Source organism: Puma concolor, chromosome E3 (assembly GCF_028749965.1).
Source record: "Puma concolor isolate L17-30 chromosome E3, mPumCon1.1.hap2, whole genome shotgun sequence".
Lineage (NCBI taxonomy): Eukaryota > Metazoa > Chordata > Mammalia > Carnivora > Felidae > Puma > Puma concolor.
In genome coordinates, this window is record NC_141682.1 from 25,223,119 (window position 1) to 25,240,055 (window position 16,937).

Consider the following 16,937-nt stretch of genomic DNA (forward strand, 5'->3'; position numbering starts at 1 on the left):
GTGGAGCCTGCTTGGTTGGGATTCTCCCTCAACCAACCTCTCTCTCTCTCTCTCTCTCTCTCCCCACCCCTCCCCCACTTATGCACACACACAAACACTCTCAAAATAAAAAAAAAAAAAGAACTTTGTACACTTCTACACTGTGTTAACTTTTCACAAGCTGAGTTGCTTTCAATATAAAATAATAAATAAACAAAAACACTTTAAAAATTTTTTTAGATCAAGGTAATACTTTTTTAGATCAATCTAATGGCTCCTTCCATCTGCAGGCAGCCTCCTAGATCTGAGGCTCTGGCACTTTCTTAACAGCTATCATAGCAGGGAATATATTTCTATCCTAACTTGGTACACACAAAATGCAAATTAAAATGTGAGGAAACTGTACTTAGCTTCACTTTGTACAACGTGCTCTGCTATTTTCTACTCCACTCATTTTTGTTTTGCTTTACTTCCTTCTCATTCTTTTCCCTTAAGGCACCACCCACAGGCATTTCTTGAAAATCGGCCGCCCCAGGTGTCTACTGCAGAGTTGTTTCTTACCCTGTGGGCAGGACACAGTCACGGTCAAGAGCCAATGCCTGAACCACCTGACCCTGTTGGTTACCAAAACCTGCCCTGGGCCCTGGGCCCACTCCTCCCCCTCTCAGCCGCTCCCAGCCCCAGCGCCTGCTCTGCCCCCGTCAGCCCTTGGCCAGAACCTCTGCTGACCAAGGCAGCGTGGTGTCTGGGGCTGCCAGGGGACCCAGCCCGGTCACTGGCCTCTGGGGGCTGGGACGGTGCTGGGGAGGGGCCAGAACCTCAGCTTCAGCCCACAGGCTTCCAGGCAGTGTAGTCCAGGGGCTAAGAGCCTGCTCGCAGGTACAAATCCCAGCTGTGCTGCTGATGACCTGGACTAAAACTAATTCAGCTCGCTGACGTCCCCATTCGTGAGGGGAGCTGAGGGAGGGGAAGTGGCCTGACGTTCCAGAGCCAGTTCACAGGGTAATTATGACCAGAGCCACAGACCCGACATTCTCCTTGACCCTGGGGAACAAAAGGAGCTGCAGACAAGCAGCTGCGACCCTGCCTGGCACAGTGCCTTGCACTCAGCAGGCACGTGATGCGTATTCCAGAACTGCGTGAGGATGTTTTATGGTTTTTCCGTTGTCATAAATTTGCTCTTAAGGCAGCTGTGACAGTGCCTGCGAACTGTCCCCCAACAGCTGTTCTCTCCTTCTTAATAACAACCACTGGTGTTTTGGCTAAACACATGGCCACTCAAAATAAGGTCCTTTGCAGTTAGGTGTGACCATGATTCCTTTGCAGTTTGCTTCCCAGATTCCTTCCCAGTTTCCTTCCCAGATTCCTTTGCAGTTAGGTGTGACCATGTGTCCAAGTTCTGGCCAAGCGGATATAAACAGAAGGGCTGTTTTCAACTTTAGGGAAGAGTTTTTAAAGGGAGGGAGTGTGCCCTTCTGGACTCTTCCTCCTTCCTGCTGGCTGGAATGGAGGTGTGATGGCTGGAACTCAAGCAGCTATATTTAACCAAGAAGAAGAAACCATATGCTGTGGATGGCAGAGCCATGAGACAGAGGGAGCCTGGGGCAGCATTATCTTCCATCATGGGCCAGTATAACAGCCCTGGACTCACAATCTTCAGACTTGACTATCTCAACTTATAATATCTACTATAATCCACCCCACACTACTTGCTAATTCTATCTAGTCCAGTAACCCCATCTCTCCCCCAAAAAGTCACATCACATCTCTTACAACAAGTCAAGGCCTGGATAGGATCAGCCTGGGAGAACCAAGGCCTTAGTCCAGAGTCCAGACTTGGCAACTACTCCCACATTCGCCCAGGAAGACTGGGCCCTGGAGGCTGCCGGATTCCCCTAGGCAGGCAAGGAGCCCTCAATGGCCCATAACTCAGCCCCACGATGCCTGTTCCAATACCAGCCAGAGCCCCGGCCTCCCAGGAATCTCCATCCGACTTGGACTTCCCTTGGCCCACAGGGGCCTGCTCCTGTTGGCAAAGAGGCTGAGACCAACAGCAGCACCCCAGCTAAGACATCAGGATTTTCTGAAAGGTTTCCTTTGCCCTTGCTCTGGAACCCACATCTTCCCCTCCGAGTCCCTGACACACCCTGGGAAAATATTTGTATAGAGAGGTAGTTGGGTGGAATTCTGAGTCAGACCCAGCTTCAAGCCCCCACTCTGCCTCTTACTAGCTGTGTAACATTACCTCTCAAGCCTTAGCTTCCTTGTGATAATGCGGGAGGCAATATTCTCACCGTTAACCTCACAGCACTCGCACAGAGCAAGCACTAAGATACAGAACTATTACCATCATCATCATTTTTATTTTCCTAAATAAAGGGGGCTGAACCTTGGGTCCCAGCCACGCTGGTAACCTGGATACCTGGTTAGCAGCCAAGCCAAGCTTCTTCAGGGGTCCTCGGGGAACAGGCTATTTTAGACTCTGGCCAGAGAATCACTGCTTTTACTGGGTCTCGCTATAAAAGGTTCCTCTGGCAGTGGCTGGGACAGAAAACAATGTTTGCAATGTCCAGGTCAAGGCCTGTGGGCCAGGCCACAGTGACCTCTGGTCTTCCTTGGGGCTCCCTTTCCGCCCCCCGCCCAGGGCTGCCTCGCTACCTGTAGAAGTAAACTGCCGGCCACTCCCAGGAGTCAGCATCCCAGAGCCGATACTGTCCACGTGATGTGGCCAGCGCACACACACTACCACATGCCCAGCACGGCAGAACCCACCAGGTCGTCAATTGCACTGCCGCGAACAGGGTGACTTGGGGGCCACCTTGGGTCACACACCTGTTTCTGTTCCAGGATCTGTCCCTCCCCCCCACCCCCATGTTCTGTGATTGGAGATGCACCATCAGGCAACAGGGTGTGTCACATGACCCAGGTCTAAGCCAATCACAGCATCCAGGCACCTGGCCACAGTGATTGGCTCACAGGTGAGCATGTGACTCAAGCTAACCAATCTGGCCCAATCCCAGGTAAGCCAGGGGTTTTAGTCTGTGGGTTTGTGTAGGATGTCAATCAGAGACAGGGGCTGAGGCCACCAGAGAACAAAGGTGACGATTGGCAGAAAGCAGAACAAGAGATTTAGAGAAAAACAAATAGTGGTGATATCATTTGAGACCATGAATCCAAACATGCCTGACACTGCCCCTTTTTAGGGGGTCTGGGGATGACTTAGCTGATTATACACAGGTTTTTCTGCATTATGATGAGTCCAAAACCCAGCCAGCACTTAGAGCCACTGTGTATTATTTCTTATAATTAAAAAAGTTTCAGTAAAGCCCATGGTTAAAAATAACGGCATTTTCCTATTGAGTCCATGGTGTATGACCGTACAGGTGGGGTACTGCTCAACTTTAGTTTACAACCTTTGCAAGAGGACAGGGCAGCCCTGCTTCCCACCTCCAGAGGCAACCACTTCCAATTATTCTAGATGTTACTTCAGGTAGTTACTACCACATCCCTAAATAACATGGTTTCTCTGCCATTTCTTACTTTGCCTATTTGGGTCCTTATATATTGATTTCCTGGTGTGATAAATGAGACTTGAGCTTCCCTTGAACTTCCCACTTCCCTTCCACACTCCACCACCCCCAGACCGGCAGGTCCTCTCCTGGTTCCTTTAGATCTCATGCCAAGAATGCTGTCTTATTCCACCAAGCAGAAGGAGCTATGGGTTTCTTACAGGTTAGCATGAGTTCATCTCACCAAGGGAGATAAGCAAAGATGTGGCTTTTGTGCTGCAAATGAGTGGTAAGAAAGAGGAAGATACTTTCGTTCCTATGGAAGAGGCGTAATTTTTACTGAAATGAGATAGATAAGTAACACACGTAGACAGCTTCCGGTGTCCCAGGTGCCACGCTATGTACTCAACATGGACTCTTATCTGGCAATGACGGGAACTGCTGGGCAAAGAAGTGACAGCCTGCTTGCGATGGGGTACCTTGGGGAGGAGGGGTGAGCAGGGGCAGGATGCCCTGGGCTGCACCCCTGGCTTGTTCCAAGGGTATCTTGGGCTGTAGCAGGAATCCTCAGTTTCCTTCAAACCAGAAAGGAAAAACTATCTTGAAGACACATCTGCACTCTCATGTTCACTGCAGCATTATTTACAATAGTCAACGTATGGAAACCACCTAAGAGATGGATGAATGGCTAAAGAAAATCTGGCGTACATATACAATGGAATGTTATACAGTCTTAAAAAAAGGAAAGCAATCCTGCCATTTGCAAAAACATGAATGAACCTGGAGGACTTTATGTTCAGTGAAATATGCCAGACATAGGAAGACAAACATTTTGTGATCTCACGAAAAAGAAAACAAAACAAAACAAAAACACCCCCAAAGACACCAAAGTCATAAAAACAGAAAGTCAGATGGTAGTTGTCCAGGGCTGGGAGGTGGAGGAAATAGGAAGATGTTGGTCAAAGGGTACAAAGTTTCAGTTGTGCAAGATGAGTAAGTCCTGGGAATGTAATGTACAGCTCGGCGACTATAGTTAGTAATACTCTACTGTATACTGGAAATTCACTGAGAGAATAGATTTTTCTAAAGTTTATGTAAGTATCTCTACACCCAAAGTGGGGCTTGAACTCAAGACCTTGAGATCAAGAGTCCCATGCTCTTCAGACTGAGCCAGCCAGGTGCCCGGAGAAAAGATCTTAATTATTCTCACACAAACATAAAAAACTTAGGTAACTATGTGAGTCGATAAATATGTTAATTAGGTTCACTGTGGTAATCATTTCACAACGCATATGTATACCAAGCCGTCATGTTGGACACGTTTAATACGTAGTTTTTATTTGTCAATTATATCTCGACAAATCTGGTGGAAAAATTTAATAAAAATCAAAGCCAAAATAGGGGCTGAGAAGCTGTGCTCTGCAGCTGCAGGGCCTGGTTTGAATCCCAGCTTCCCCATTAGGAGCCAAAGTGCTGTCCTAAGGGTAAGCTGAGCCTTCCTGGAGTCTGTGTCCCCCACAGCACCTGGCCCTGGCAGGACTCAATGGTGCTAATCAAATACCTTTCTGGGCTGGGTTTTATTTATTTACTGAGGGTGGGGATAGTAACAGAGGTGACGAGCTCATGTCGCTCATGTCGGTGTCTTATTAATGTCTATAACCCCAGCATGTGGTAGGTGCTCATGAAAAAATATTTAAACTATTGTGGAAAAATCAGAGAGTTTATATGAGAATGTCAGGATAAAAGGACTGATTTGCAGATGTCTACACCCACCTGCCCTGCCCTGAAGAACCATTCACACCAAGTTCCCACCTCCCTGCCCCTGGCACCCCACGGGCCCTCTTTCTGAAACGCCTCTCCTACCTGCTGCCAAACCCCTTGGTTCCCTTCAAAATCCAGCTCAAATTTTTACTCCTTCTAGAAAGTCTCCCCTAGGTGGTGTCCTCAGCTGTGAAACAGAGGACCAACAGTACGGACCCCTGGAGATGTTTGAGGAATCAGTGAGATCCGGCGTGTGATGCCTGACAGAGAACTGGAGCTCAAAAGTATCAGCTGTTACTGTGACCACCCCCCAAGCCCCACTCCCTAAGTCACTTCGCTCCTGCCAGGCTCTCCAGAAGCATTTCCATTATACCCAGAGGCTGAACATTCTATGTGGTGGGCAGAAACTGGCCCTCCAAAAGATGTCCACATCCTAATCTCCAGTATCTGTGACTCTGCTCCCTTACATGGTAAAAGTCACCCTGGGAATGTGATCTTGAGATGGAGAGATTCTCCTGGAAAATCCAATGTACTGTATATAATCACAAGGGTCCTTATAAAAAGGAGGCAGGAGGGTCAGAGCTAAAGAGACACGATAATGGAAGCAGGGGTCCTAGAGAAAGATTTGAAGACGCCATGCAGCTGGCTTTGAACATGGAGAATGGGACCACAAGCCAAGAAATGCAGTCGGTCCCTAGAAGCTGGAAAAGGCAGGGAAATAGATTTCTCCTAGAGTCTCCAGAAGGAACTGAGCCCTCGACTTTTGAACATGAAAAAAAAATTTTTTTATGTTTATTATTGTTGAGAGAGAGAGACAGACAGACAGACAGACAGAGAGCAAGCAGGGGAGGGGCAGAGAAAGAAGGAGACACAGAATCCAAAGCAGGCTCCAGGCTCCGAGCTGTCAGCACAGAGCCCGAAGCATGGCTTGAACTCATGAACCACGAGATCATGACCTGAACTGAAGTCGGCCGCTTAACCAACTGAGCCACCCAGGTGCCCCTTGAACTTTTTTGTAATGTTTTATTTTTATTTTTGAGAGAAAGAGCGTGAGTACGGGAGGGGCAGAGGGGGAAGCAGAGGATCTGAAGCAGGCTCTGTGCTGACAGCAGCGAGCCCGACGTGGGGCTCAAACTCACAAACCGTGAGATCACGCCCTGAACCAAAGTCAGACAGTCAACCGACTGAGTGAGCCACCCATGTGCCCCTTGACTTTTGAACTTCTGACCTCCAGAACCATAAGAAATTTGTGTTAAGCGTGTGGTGATTTGCTATAGGAGCAATGGAAAACAAATGTAGCCTAGAACAGTGGCCCTAAACACTGGGGCACTTTTGCCTCTTCAGGAGACATTTTGGCAACGTCTGGAGACGTTTTTGGTTGTCACAACCCTCCGAGTACACCTGGTATCTAGTGAATAGTGTACCGAGTGCACCAGGGATGCTGCTAGACACTCTACAGTGCACAGCACAGGCCCCACAACCCAGAAGTATTCAGCTCAGAATGTTAAAAGTTCCGAGAAACCCCACTTTAGAAAGATTCTGGGGGAAGCTCTAGGAGCTTCCCCTGACCCACTCCCCCTCCTCTCCTCTTTAAAAGCAGATCTCCATGCATACCGGTCCTGGTGTTTCTTTTGAACTGAAGAAATAAACTTACTCACTGACGAGAACAGCACCCCGCGGCTGAACCCAAGGAGAGAAGTCAACGTTTGCTCCGCTGAGGCTCATAAAAAGATCACTGTGGCACATACACTGTGCTTTGTGCATATAAAACTGTCATGGAGCAAAGGCAATTTTATTGTTTTAAAAATCAGAAAAACACATTTTAGAATACAAAGCACATAATATTGTCATTATAGCTTCGGTTTACAAAATGGACAAGAGAGCTTGAATTTAATTTGTAATCATTTGCTGGGCACCCTTCTCATGTACCCGGGACACTCTGTACTCCTGGCGGGTCAGACCAGGGATCCAGCGTGTCTCACTTCTCAGGGGAACTCTGTGTTTACATAGCCTCTCGGTGGCCAAACCATGTGAACGTTTGGAACAAAAGGGGCTGTGTCTTATTCCTCGCCAGCCCCGAGCCAAGAGCACAATGCCTGGCACACAGCACGTTCTATGTAAATGCATGTTGCGTGAATGAGTAATTAGAGAAAAGATGGCAAGTTCTATGGACATCATGGGCAGTGCAGGCGTGGAGTGGAGGGACTATGCCATTATAATTACAAGGCATCTGGGGCTTAGTTAGCTTGAGACATGGCTGAGATCCTGATTAGGAAAACCTGGATCACAGGGAGGCCCTTAAAAAGCACCCAGGACTACGATCTGGACCAACAGGCTTCGAGGACAAATAGACCTGGGTTCAAGTCCTGTCTCTGCCACTACTAGCTGAGTGACATTAGGCAAATTACTTAACCTCTCTGAACTTCAGCTTCCTCATCTGTAAAATTCACTCATCCTACAAAGCGGAGCAGAGTAAGCAGAGAAGGAGAGGTAAGAGAGGTGGCCAAGGGTCATAAAAAGCTGCTGTGGCATAGACAGCTAGCTCTCCACCACAGATTTGTGCTCCCCTGCCCCACCACGGACTACATTTCCCAGCATCCTGTGCATCTAGGTGGGGCCATGTGACTGCATTCGGGCCAATGGAATGTGGGCAGGAGTAACTGGCGCTGCTTCCAGGCAGTCCATTTTCCACAACCTGGTCAATTCTCCCTCAACTGCAATCCTGCCCTGAGACACGTAGCACAGAACAGATTTGCAGCATTTCGGTGTCACTTACAAAGCACTTACACCATAGTTCCTCTCAGTTCCCTGGAGGACACAGGCACACAGCCAGGCCTGCCCTCCCTACCCAACCCCTGGCCAACTGTTCTGCTCATCCTTCAGGTCTCAGTTTAGATGCCGCCTCCTCCAGGGAGCCTCCCCTGAAGCCCAGGAGGTAGGCACTATTAGCTTCATCCTACAGACAAGGAAACTGAGGAACAGAGGGGTTAAGTGACTTCCCCAAAATCACATGGCTAGAAAGTGGGATAGTTGGGTGTGAAGACAGTGTGGGCTGAATCCAGGGCTTTTACTCGCCATCACTTGCTAAATCAGTCCTTCTAAAAGTGCGGTCATGGGACCACCAGTAGCAGCAGCAGCAGAACATGGTATTTTCCAATTCTCGGGCCTCACTCCAGTCCCACTGAAGTAAACTCTGGAGGTGGGCCCAGCAATCTGTGTTTAAACAAGCTCACCAGGTGGTTCTGATAATGTGCAGTTAAGTTCCAGAACCAACGGCCTAGAGAAATTCTCTGCAGCTGACTCCACCTGTGGAGTCCTTGCTAGGGCGAGAAAGTGTCACAGCTGAAGATCTGAACACTTGTCCACCCCTCTGACTTTCTAGCCATTTGAAATGCTTCTCTGGGTGTTCCCAGCCCTAGGGTTTTGGGGACCCAGAGACCATCATCTCCTATTTTATCATCAGCATGTTAGTAACTCGCTGGTTCCTTTGTTCAGAGCCTTCTGCTTGTGCCCATCAGTCTTGTCTACAAGGGTTCAATCCAGCAACATTCAAATACCCAAGGCACTTTAGGGGCACCTGGGTGGCTCAGCTGGTTGAGCTTCTGACTCTTGATTCTGGCTCAGGTCATGATCCCAGCGTCGTGGGATCAAGCCCCACATCGGGCTCCATGCTGAGCATGGAGCCTGCTTAAGATTCTCTCTCTCTCTCTCTCTCTCTCTCTCTCTCTCTCTCTCTCTCTCTCTCTCCCCCCCCCCCCCCCCACTGTCCCTCTCCCCCACTCACATGCTCTCCTCTCTCTCCCTCTCAAAAACAAAACAAAAAACGCTTTCATCCTGTGGTGGCCACCATAATCACCTTCTTCTAGAATATTCTCAGTTTACTAAGGCAACAGTCTGCAGCTTCTTGGTCAGCAGAACTGATCTCTCCAACACAAAACTTTTATTTTTTAATCAGTCCAGCCAGCTGCTATTACTTTGGATATAGTCCCAACCATCAATTTTTTTTCTGCTTCAGCTTTAAGAACTGGGTCAGAAAGAGTGATTCCTAGAGAAGGAGCTTGAACAAATCCAAGTTTCTGCCGTTGACCTTCCATTTTCTCCCACAATGTTCTCTGTGTCCCGGCAACTGGCTGTCAATCCTGCCAAAGACTGGACAAGACTTCTTTGGGGAATCTGACCAGTGTGAGAAAAAAGGCCTTAAGGACGCCCTTCCCCAGGGAAACAGCCCAGCCAGATCGCCCGGATGCAAAGGCCACAGCCAACAAACCCCACGCACAGCCCCAGACCTTCCAAAGAGCTTACTGGAGCCCCATTCCCTTCAGCAGACATGGACCCCCAAGGGAGGCAGAAAGGGGGGGTGGGGCTCTGCTCCACAGTCATTCAGGGGCCCAGACTCCTCCCGTCTGGTAGCTCTGCCCTCTCCTAGGCCCTCAGAGCCCTCCAAATCCATTGGTAAATGTGGACAGAGGGGGCGGGAGGTTTTTGGGGTTCAAGCTCAAGAGGGGCACTCGCCATTTCTGCTCATATCCCATCAGCCAAAATGCAGTCACACAGCCCACCAAACTGTAAGGGAGCCTGGGAAATTCAGTCAGGTGATACCCCTGGAAGAGGGGACTAATCGCCATCTCTGCCATATTACACATTAAAAACGGTTTAAAATAAACTCAGGGCTACATCCTCAATCAGCCAAAAAGCAGTGTGCCATCACCGAAAGCACAAAAGAGAGAAAGTGTACATCACAGAATGTACACAATCCATCCTACACAATCTGAAACCATCTTAAGTGATCGTTAGGCTCTGACTTTCTGCCTCCTCTGACCCCTGCAAACCCTTCTTTGAGAAGGGAACTCAAAGGAGGGAGGACGGCCATCCCAACTGTGTCACACCTGAATCCACATCGTCTACAAGCTTTATCGTATTTGTTGAGTTAATACATGAACAAAGGAATGAATGTGTGCATACGCTATCTCTAAACCCTACCTCCTTCCACAGGCATCCTTTCCAAATCAGCTCAAACATCACCTCCTCCAGGAAGCCTCCCAGTAACCTCCCCCCCTCCACGCACCTCCACACAGCGGGCACAACTGGCTCCCACCTGCTTGCTCTAAGGGTCCGCGCTTAGTCCCTTTTGCGCATTAGTTGGCTGTTAGACAACCCTGGGCTTCGGTTTCCTCCTCTATAAAATCATAGGGCTGGACTATGTCACTCCATTTCCTGGCTGAAACTGTGGCCCCAGGCAAGCAGCGTCCCGGGCCAAGGGCCCAGAAGTCAGGCTCCCAGAGTGTCCCCACAGCACATGTAGCGGCCCCTTCCCATGCGGCCCATCTGTCACACTAGGGGCGCAGCCGGGCTGGCTCCCCTCAGTCCTCCGCCCGGGTGCTGGCTGATCTAGGCCGGGATTTACCCAAGAGGCCTCCACCCCCGCGCCGCCACTCGCCTATCAATGCCCGGCCCTCGGCGCACATGTCGGCGGAGCCTGCCAACACCCAAACTCCCTCCCGCAGTCAACAATACAGCAAGGGCGCGTCTACGCTGTCCTCGGGGTTCCAGGAATTCAGGCCTCTTGTTCAGGGGCCAGGGTAGGGCATGCGGCTCGGGGCCTCCCGCAGGAGACAGGAAGGCAGCACTGCCCCCACCCTCTACGGGCTCTGAGGAGCCCGGGGCGGAGGCCCCCAAACTGCCTCTCCCTGCCGACGGCGTGCCAAGTGTTTTCCCAACAGACACTGCCGTTAATCTGCATGACTCCCCGCTTTTACAGAAGCAAACACAGAGTCCCAAAGAGTTGAACCCACAGAAGAAGCGCTTCACACACTCTGCGCCGCCTCCGCCCCACTTCCAGGCTCGGACCCAGCGCGCTCCGGGAGCCGGTGCACCGGGGCGCGCCAGGCCTGCAGCGCCGGATCCCGGCCCCCCATCCGCCTGGCTACACGCGGCCAGCACTTACCTCCTTCGGGCGGACAGGCACCGCAGCCGCTGCCCACGGCCGCGAAGAACCAGAGGAGTTGGCAGAGGCTCGCGGCCCGGTGCTCCAGGGTGCAGGGCGGGCGGGCCCCCCGAAAGTCCCGGGGAGCGGCGAGCAGGGCGCACCGGCAGGCGCTCCTGGGAGGCAGAGAGGGCTGCGCAGGGCGGTTGGATAGATCTCGGGGCGCGGCGGCCGCCGGCACGATCCCGGGGCGCGATGGGCCGCTGGAACGATCCCGGGGCGCTGAGGACGCGTGTCGGGGGCGGGAGCGCCGGCGACAGTCAGCGGAGCTGGGGCAGCTGCAGCGCAGGGAAACGGACGTCGGATCCCGGCAGGAGCGGCACCAGCCGGCGGGCAGGGGCGGGGCTCTGGCCCGGCGGGCGCACCGCGCAGCACTTACGTGCCCGCCCCCCGGTGGCCGCCACCGCTCCTGCAGCCGCCACGCAAGTCTCCAGGCCCCAGTGCACAACCCGCGCTGAATGCCAGCCTCCCCGCCTGCTGACTACAAGGCGTCCGGACCTAACGTGGGGGGCGGTCCTAGCACCCACCCGCGAAAGGGGCGCCCTCCCGGTGGGTAATTCGAGAAGTCCTTTCCAAAATCACTAGAAATCCATCTCATTGTTTGAGTCTCCATGTGTAACCTTAAAATATTTTTATCCGAAATTGTTTTTTCCCCTGATTTCTTCTTTGTTAAAACGTAGGCACTTACGACAATTGCAGCTATTTGTGTGATTATTTGATTAGTATCCCCTGTATCCCCATTCCAGTAAATTGCCGTATTCCTAACTCTCAAGGCTCGGCATATAGTAAATGTTTAATAAACACCTGTGGAATGAATGGATAAATATAGAAAGGTATAAAGAAGAAAGGATACAAAACGTGTGATAACTACTGTGAACATGCTGATACTATATCCTTCCAGATACTTTTCTAATAAACTTTTAGAAATTTCACGGCTCTTATTTCAGATATAATTTCAGATATACAAATAATAAGTGATATTTATTGAGTGATTTATCTCATTCCAGTTTCACACCAACCCTGTGAGTAGGTTGCATTAGCTCTATTTCACAGATCATAAAACTGAGGCTTACATAGATTTTTTTTTTTTAAGTTTTACTTATTTAAGTAATCTCTAACACCCAACATGGGACTCAAACTCACCACCCCAAGATCAAGAGTGGTGCACTCCTCCAGCTGAGTCAGCCAGGCATCCCTGCCCAAGAGATTTCTAAGGTGGCTCCTCTTGGCAAAGGGCATCTATATTACAGGAGCTGGAGGGCATGCTGAGTCTTTGCTCAGGTGAGGCCCAGCAAACACAGAGACCACAGGTGCAGGCAGACCAGAGACAGACAACGATATCTGGGTATACATGTAGGTATATTCACATTTTTCTAAGGAAGAGTGACTCCTTTCTCTTGCTCCTTTCCCTGGGTGACACTAGCTTGTGAACATGTTTTTGTAGTCAAGAGCCACCTGTCATTTGTAACACTTGCTTTGGTATATGGGGGATGTAGTAGGCGCTGATATTTTTACAGGACACTCACTTTGTGCAAGTGACTGTGGTAAGTAACTGCTTTACAGGATCAGCTCTTTGATTACCATCCCAATGCTCTTATTGTCCCCACTTCATACACAGGCTGAGACAGGTTAAAGGACTTTCCCAAGGTTACACAGTCAATGGCAGACCCAGGATTTGACCCAGGCATGAGTATACACTGGCCCCTCAAGTGTCCTGTCCCTAAGCCTTGACTCTTCAGTTTTTGAGGTCCCTGAAAATTCAGATTCCCCTGAGAGAGCAAAGGCCTTCAGCTTACCAGGTGCCATGGCCTCTGTAGGGAGCAGGTTCAAGTTTATGTGGCTTGAGGAAGGGGGATGACATATGGCAGCATCTCATAAGGTAGTGGGGGGGGGATGAATAAAATCAAATGGTCTTGAAACCTATCACTGAGTGTTGTAGCCTCTGGCCTCTGTACTACAAGTTTTGGAAAATACCAGAGACAGTAGATATTTTGGTTTGATGTTTTGGGAAAACTGGCTTTTGGCAAGACAAAATTGCACCTGAAATTCTGACGGTGGGAACGTTGGGCAGGAACAGAGTCTGAGCTACTCTGTCCAAGTCCAAAACCAGACAAAAAACAACAAAAAAAAAAAACCCCACCAAGACTGCATTACTTAACTACGTAAAGCTCTGAGTGGTGTTGGGCAAGTTATTTAACTCCTCTGAGCCTCTATAAGTTTTGTCTGCCCAGAAGTCCCCTTCTTTGCAGGAGGATCTTAATTTGTCCTCAGGAAACCAGCTCACCCTATTCTCAGTTTGTGAGGATGGCCCTTCCCACTGACGTGGGGCCAAGTGTGAACACACCAGAAGACCTGGCCAATCAGCACATTCCATCCTTTTAGCCACACTGATTGGTTCTGGGATGAGCATGTGACCCAAGCCAGGCCAATGAGATACTTATCTGCATCTTTTCTAGCAAGCATAAAAACGAGAATCTCTTTTCCAGAGAGTTGTCAAGCTAATAGGATTTAAGCCTAGGGTTTCTGGACATTCATTCTCATGGCAAAAATTTATTAAGCCCCTATTGTGGGCCAAGTATTGTGCTAGGAGTTGGGGGAAAGGCCTGCCTTCGGAGAACTAATGGGGTAAGAAATGGGAGAACGGCAATTTCTCTCATAGTCATTATCCCATCATACCATTATAAACCTCCAGGTGTGCCAGGAGCGAGAGGTATGGGCAACAAGGAGAGATTATAAGGCAAACCTGCTCAGAAAGGCTTCTCTGAAGAAATGGCATTTGAGCCGGGCTCTCAAGGAAAAGTAGGCATCACTTCCAGTAGCTTTGGGAAGATAGTGCCTGGGTGGCCTCAGCAAGGAGATGGGGGTCAGAACCATTCTTGGTTTTTACTCAGTCCTTGATCACCTCCTATAACCATCGCACAAAGTTGTTCAGACTTTACTGAAAAGTTTGGGGTAACAAGAATTAAATATAGGACGGAAAACATTAAACCATACTAGCAATGTTACAGTATCCAAGAGGAAGAATAAACCCTTCCCAGGGCACTCTTCATTGGCCCACTCCAGTTCCAAGCCTTGCTCCCCTGTCCTAAAGCCTGCCCCTCCTTCTGTCACACAGACAGCCATCTCCTCTTCAAGCTCTGAGGGACAAAATCCCCGCCTCTATTGGAAAGATCCCTCTTCTCACCGACAGGGAGTTGGTTTTTTTCCCCCTTTCCCACCAGAGGAGTCCAGAGTAAGGGACTCAATAACCCACAAGATGCAAAAGATACCATCAAGAAAGTGAAAAGACACACCTGAAGCTAATGTAACACTGTGTGGTTGTGACTCAACAATACTTAAAAAAAAAAAAAAAAAAAGACAGTGAGAAGACATTTCAGATAATGGGAGAAAATATTGATGAATTGTGTATCTCATAAAGGATTTGTAGCTAGAATATATAGAGAGCTCTTACCACTCAAAGAAAACCCTTTGGGTTTAACCACTTTGAAAACATTTGCTTCAAAAAATTAAACATTGGGTGACCATACAACCCAGCAATTCCATTCCCAAGAGAAATAAAAACATGCCTACACAAAAACTCATACATGAATGTTCAGAACAGTATTAGTCATAATAGCCAAAATGTGAAAACCCAACTGTCCATCAGCTGATGAACAGGTAATTAAAATGTGGTATATCCATACAACGAAATATTATTTGGCAGTAAATATGAATGAAGCACTGACACATGCTACAACATGGATGAACCTTAAAAAAATTATGCTAAGAGGCACCCGGCTCGCTCAGTCGGTGGAACGAACGACTATTATTCTTGCGGTTGTGGGTTCGAGCCCGACATTGGGCGTAGCGATTACTTAAAAATTAAATCTTTAAGGAAAAACCATTATGCTAAGCGAAAGGAGCTAGTCACAAAAGGCAACTTACTATATAAATTTATTGATAGAAAATGTCCAGATTGGGGAAATTCAAAGTGACAGAAGGTAGATTATTGGTTGCCTGGGGCTGGGAGGGGAGTTTGGGGAGAATGGGTGTGGGGCTTCTTTTTGGGGGCTATGAAAATGTTCTAAAATTAATAATCATGGTGATGGTTGCAAACTTTGAATATTCTGAAACAAAAACAAAACCTGAATTATACACTTTAAATGGGTATAGTGGTGCCTGGGTGGCTCACTGGATGGAGCATTTGACTCTTGATTTCAGCTCAGGTCATGATCCCGGGGTGGTGGGATTGAGCCCCGCGTCGGGCTCTGCGTGGAGTGTGGAGCCTGCTTAAGATTTTCCCTCTCTCTCTCTCTCTCTTTCTCTCCTTCCCTCTGCTCAGGTATTCTCTCTTTAAAATAAGCAAATAAATAAATGGGGATATTGTACGGCATGTGAATCACATCACATTAGAGGTGTTAACCACCCCCCCCCCCCCAACACACACACACACAAAGTGCTCATGGAGTCTCCATCTCACCACGGTGCTTTGGGGTGTGGCAGCAGAAGAAAGGTCACCAGGAGCAGTAGCCTAGCTCTTACTCGCACTAGCCCGGTCGCGGATACATGGCTGTTCTCACCTTCCAGGAGATGGGTATAACCCTCACAGAGGCTCAGAAAGGATGAAGAACCACACTAGCCCCATATGCCACAGAAGGGAAATGTTCTCAAGTGTTAAAGGCTCAGATCTCCTGTCCGTAGGAGCCTGCGTCCGCAGCGGTTATAGAGCGATTTTAGGTTCACAGCAGAACTGAGCGGGAGGTCCAAGATTTCCCATATCTCCCCTGTCCCCACACAGGCACGGCCTCCCTGTCATCAATGTCCCCCACCAGAGCGGTACATTTGTTACAAGTGGTGAACTTACACTGACACATCATTATCACCCAAGTCCATTGTCAACATTAGGGTTCGCTCTGGGTGTTGTACATTCCATGAATCTGCACAAATGTATAATGACATGTACCCACTGCTGTAGTATCATATACAGTAGTTTCTCTGCCCTATAAAATCCTGTCTCCCAACTTTCGGGAACCACAGTGAGATGCTTTAAAGCAGTAGCTTGAAAGTCCTCCTTGGCGCACTTCTGTGGCTCCGAAGGTCCCCGGCCTCCTGGGCATAAAAAATGAAGTGTATCACAGAACCATGGCATAGCCCAAGTGTAGCTATAGGAAGACTCACACAAAATGACTACACTTGGGTCTTTTGGGTGGTGCATTTCTCTCCTTGCCTTGTGCAAAGCAAACCCCAGGAACAGAGTGGGGCATTTACACACATCTGCATAGGAAAAGATCTGGAAGGTCACTCTTTACAGGGTAAAGAGCTCCTGCCTGAGCTGTGGGGATTCAGTTGTAAAGGACAGCGACGGTGAGGAAGAGAACTTCCCTCCAACTTTATACATATGATATAACATTTGGAAAAAAAAAATTACAACCGGCATGCATTACGTTACATTTCAAATTTATTTTTTAGGATTTTTTTTATTTAAAAAATGTTTTTAATATTTATTTTTGAGAGAGAGAGGGAGAGACAGAGTGCGAGTGGGGGAGGGGCAGAGAGCGAGGGAGTTACAGAATCCCAAGCAGGCTCCAGGCTCCAAGCTGTCGGCACAGAAGCCAGAAAGAGACAGGAGATCATCCCCTGAGTCGAAGTTGGACGCTTAACTGACTGAGCCACCCAGGTACCCCCATTTTTTTTTTTTCAAGATGTAAAAAATAATCTCTACATCC

General features: G+C 48.9%; 1 protein-coding gene across 1 annotated transcript in view; it reads right to left on the minus strand.

Annotated features, from left to right (window-relative positions):
- The window catches only part of EEF2K (eukaryotic elongation factor 2 kinase), a 64,016-nt gene extending 52,452 nt beyond the window's left edge, over window positions 1-11,564 (minus strand). The window contains exon 1 of the mRNA XM_086692803.1: window positions 11,194-11,564. The gene's annotated coding sequence lies outside the window, so the exon portion shown is untranslated. The remainder of the gene's footprint in view (window positions 1-11,193) is intronic.
- Between the last annotated feature and the right edge of the window lie 5,373 nt (window positions 11,565-16,937).